A 4443-nucleotide genomic window follows, 5' to 3' on the forward strand; every position below is an offset into this window, starting at 1 on the left:
TTAATTTTTTTTTTTTTTTTTGCTACATTTAAACCTTTAATTCATCTTGAGTTAATTTTTGTACATGGTGAAAGGTAGGGGTCTGGTTTTATTCTCCTGCATATAGCTATCCAGTTATACCAGAATCATTTATTGAATAGAAAGTCTTCTCCAGTGCTTGTTTTTGTCAGCCTTGTCAAACATAAGAGGGTTTTAGGTGTGCAGCTTTGTTTCTGAGTTTTCTATTTCGTCCTTTTGGCCTATTTTTCCATTTTTGTACCAGTACCATGCTGTTTTGGTTACTGTAGCTCTGTAGTAAAGTTTGAAGTCAGGTAACTGTAAAGCATTTGACTAGGTTATTTTTTCTTAGGATTCCTTTGACTATTCATGCTCTTTCTTGGTTCCATATGAACCTGTGTGTCCATCAATGGTAGACTGGATAAAAAAAATGTGGTATATATATGCTATGAAATACTACAGAGCTATAAAAAAGAATAAAATTTTGTCCTTTGCAACTCATGGTTGGAGCTGGAAGCCATAATTCTAAGTGAATTGATGTAGGAACAGAAAACCACATACCACATTTTCTCACTTATAAGTGGGAGCTAAACATTGAGTACATATGAGCATAAGCATGGGAATAATAGACACTACAGTCTACTGGGGGCTGGGTGATAGAAGGAATGGGGATGAAAAACTATTGGGTATTATGCTTTCTTCCTGGATGCAATATCTATGTAACAATCCTGCACATGTACTCTCTGTATCTAAAATAAAAACTGAAATTAAAAATACTTTTTGCTGTAAAATAAAATTACACTTCTACAGGGTGAATAAGTTTTAGATATCTATTGTACACAATAGAGCTTCTAGTAAGTGTTGTAGGATTTAAGAAGATAGATCTCCTGTTAAATCCTCTTACCACACACACACAGACACACATACAAACACGAAACAAAGAAGCATAAGGAACTTTTGGGATTGATGAACAGGTTTGCTATCTAGATTATGATGACAGTAATACAAGTGTATACATACATCCAAACTCATCAATTTTATGCATTAATTATGTGCAAATTTTTTTCAAATATGTCAATAAAGCTGGGAAAATTTATGATGAATATTGACCAGTTTATTTTGATTCTATAAGAGAAGAATAATTTTCAAGAATTTCCCAGGAAACCCTGAAAATAAAGAGTAAAAAAGGAGAAAATACCCTGAAGATATTTTTTGAGGATATTTAAAAATGCAAATACACTGTATATTTACAGTGACTTGTTTGGTAAAAGAGTTTGAATCAATAAAACAATACAGATATAAAGACAAAAATGGACAGATTTTACTATATACATTTTTACATTTGTGTATATTTGTAGAAATCATAGGTATGTACAAATATGAGATTGAAAGCAAATATCTGAAATAATTATAAGAGATTGGTATTCCTACAGTAAAAACAATTTCTACAAATTAACGAAAATAATATCTGAACAGGTAATGGCAGAAGATAAAGACAAATGTCCAAAAATATTGTTAGTCACTGATGGTTTAATATATTTCAATTAATATATTGTTAATTTTATTTTGATTGATAAAAGTTAATTTGACAAAATTTAATAATAGATTAGTATTAAAAAACATTCTCATGCATGCATGTGGATATAAAAATTAGTATAATCTTTTTAGAATGTATTGTTCTGTATTTGAAAATCAAACATGAATTACCATTCAACCAAGGATGCCACTCAACAGAGTATTTTATATCATACATTAGATTTAAACTCAGTAATGAATTTAATAATAAAAATATTTTGGAATTGAAGTTACTTTTTTTATGAAGCTGTATCTAGTGATTATGTTTATGACATTTAATTCATTCATGATATTTAGTTTCAAAGCACTATGTAGTTTCACAAACCCATTTCTTTATCTTTGAGGAGAAAATTTAAGATTTTGGAAAATATAGTTACATTAGTATACATTTAAACAAGGATAAGAAAGCAATAAATGATGAGAAAGTATAAAATACTATACTTATTTATTCAGCGAGAAAAATACATTCAATTTAGTTACCCACTGGCTTAGAAAGCCTGAGTTATTGCTGCTGCAATGAATCCAAGCAGCAGATCTAGTCCCAAGTATTCATAGAGCCAATGGAGGTCAAACTACTTACATAAAGAAACTGCATCTATGAGCAACAGTTATTGCTTTTAGAGCAATGAAAGGCTCTTACTTAGGCACCAGTAGCAATAATTTCTTCCTGGATTAATTCAAGGAGTTGAATAAAGTATGATCTCTGATGGAAGAATAAAACACTCAGTGTGAAGAGGCAAAGTGTCTTTTGTTGGACACCTTACCCCAGAATGTGAACTAGAAGTGCTGTCCATGCCAAATGAAAAATTCAAAAAAAAAATCTGTTTCAGAGTTAATGATCTTTGGACCTATGTATATTTAAGTCCCTCATAAACTGCTAAATTTTGGTGCTGGATCTTTATATTTAGTTTAATTATTCTATTTTTTTTCCTATTTTTCATCAGAGGTACTAACATAACTCTAGGGGTAGACCAAAGTAGGTTAAACAAAATAAAGCTCTTGATGGACCAAACCCGTTCCCCCCAGATCATATAGAGTAAATCATCTGATCGCCTTTTCTTCATTTATCAGGATAACTTTACTGGCCACGTGTTTCAGGGTCTAATGTTCTTTCATATTAATTAAAAGCTTATATTAAATGGACACCCTGTTACTCCTACTATCTGTGCAAGAATATTCATGAAAAATGTGAGTTTTATATTTTAATATAGAGAGAAATGAAAAGTTGTTTAAATTTCATATTTGTAGTGTGTTTTCTTTCTGTGAATTTACAAATAACCCATTAGAAAAGATGGCCGGAGCGGCGATGGCGGCGGCGGCAGCAGCAGCGGGGGCTGCGGGCGGTCGGGGCGCCATCTTGTGCTGGGGGCCGGTGGGGAGGCCGGGGAGGAGGGCCCGGGGGGCGCAGGGGACTACGGGAACGGCCTGGAGTCTGAGGAACTGGAGCCCCAGCCGGAGCCCGAGCCTGAAGAGGAGCCGCCCCGCCCCCGGGAGCTCCGGGCCCTGGGCCTGGTTCGGGAGCCCCCGGCAGTCAAGAGGAGGAGGAGGAGCCGGGACTGGTCAAGGGTGACCCCGGGGACGGCGCCATTGAGGACCCGGGGCTGGAAGCTATCAAAGCTCCAGTCAAGGGAGATGGAGGAAGAAGCTGAGAAGCTAAAGGAACTACAGAACGAGGTAGAGAAGCAGATGAATATGAGTCCACCTCCAGGCAATGCTGGCCCAGTGATCATGTCCATTGAGGAGAAGATGGAGGCTGATGCCCGTTCCATCTATGTTGGCAATGAGGACTGTGGTGCAACAGCAGAAGAGCTGGAAGCTCACTTTCATGGCTGTGGTTCAGTCAACCGTGTTACCATACTCTGTGACAAATTTAGTGGCCATCCCAAAGGGTTTGCATATATAGAGTTCTCAGACAAAGAGTCAGTGACGACTTCCTTGGCCTTAGATGAGTCCCTATTTAGAGGAAGGCAAATCAAGGTGATCCCAAAACGAACCAACAGACCAGGCATCAGCACAACAGACCGGGGTTTTCCACGAGCCCGCTACCGCGCACGGACCACCAACTACAACAGTTCCCGCTCTCGATTCTACAGTGGTTTTAACAGCAGGCCCCGGGGTCGCGTCTACAGGGGCCGGGCTAGAGCGACATCATGGTATTCCCCTTACAAAAAAAAAGTGTGTATTAGGAGGAGAGAGAGGAAAAAAAGAGGAAAGAAGGAAAAAAAAAAGAATTAAAAAAAAAAAGAAAAAGAAAAAAGAAAAGATGGCCAAAATTTCTCCCATTCCTGCATACACAAAATGTTAGAATGTGAACTTACTTCTTCTTTCTTCAGGAGGTGGGATCTATCTCCCCACCCATTTGAATCTGGGATTTGCCCAGTAATTTGCATAGGGGAATGAACCATTAGCAGCATTAGCAGATGTGAGGAAAGTGAAGGCTTGAAACATGCTTTTGCACCGTAACTTGTCATTTCTGGCTACTGGAAGTCCTCAGCCACCATACAGATAAACCAGGAGCTTTCTTCTAGGTAACCATATGAAGAATAAGACAGCCATCCACAGGCATCTCATCTGAGGTTCCAGACATACCAGTGAACCAATGCTATATTGTTGGCAGATGACTAAATGAGAAGAACTGCTCAGATAACTGTAAGTGTCTTGAGAAACACTATAAACTGTTGTTTTAAGCCAACAGATTTTCAGGTCACTTATTTCACAACAAATAGAAACCAATATATAAATTGATAGCTACAAGTAGGAATTCCACCTTAACAAAAGTATAAATTATTGGTTTTGATATCAGGAACCAGGTGTACCAAATGCACCCTGGAAAAATAACAGAAATCTGTTAGGAAAGACTAGAAAAATGAC

The 4443-nt window shown here is 37.3% G+C and overlaps 1 pseudogene; it reads left to right on the forward strand.

Moving 5' to 3' along the window:
- Positions 1–3079: 3079 nt before the first annotated feature.
- Positions 3080–3807, forward strand: LOC100408756 (polyadenylate-binding protein 2 pseudogene; annotated as a pseudogene).
- The last annotated feature ends 636 nt before the right edge of the window (positions 3808–4443 follow it).

This window comes from Callithrix jacchus, chromosome 5 (genome assembly GCF_049354715.1).
Source record: "Callithrix jacchus isolate 240 chromosome 5, calJac240_pri, whole genome shotgun sequence".
Taxonomy (NCBI): domain Eukaryota; kingdom Metazoa; phylum Chordata; class Mammalia; order Primates; family Cebidae; genus Callithrix; species Callithrix jacchus.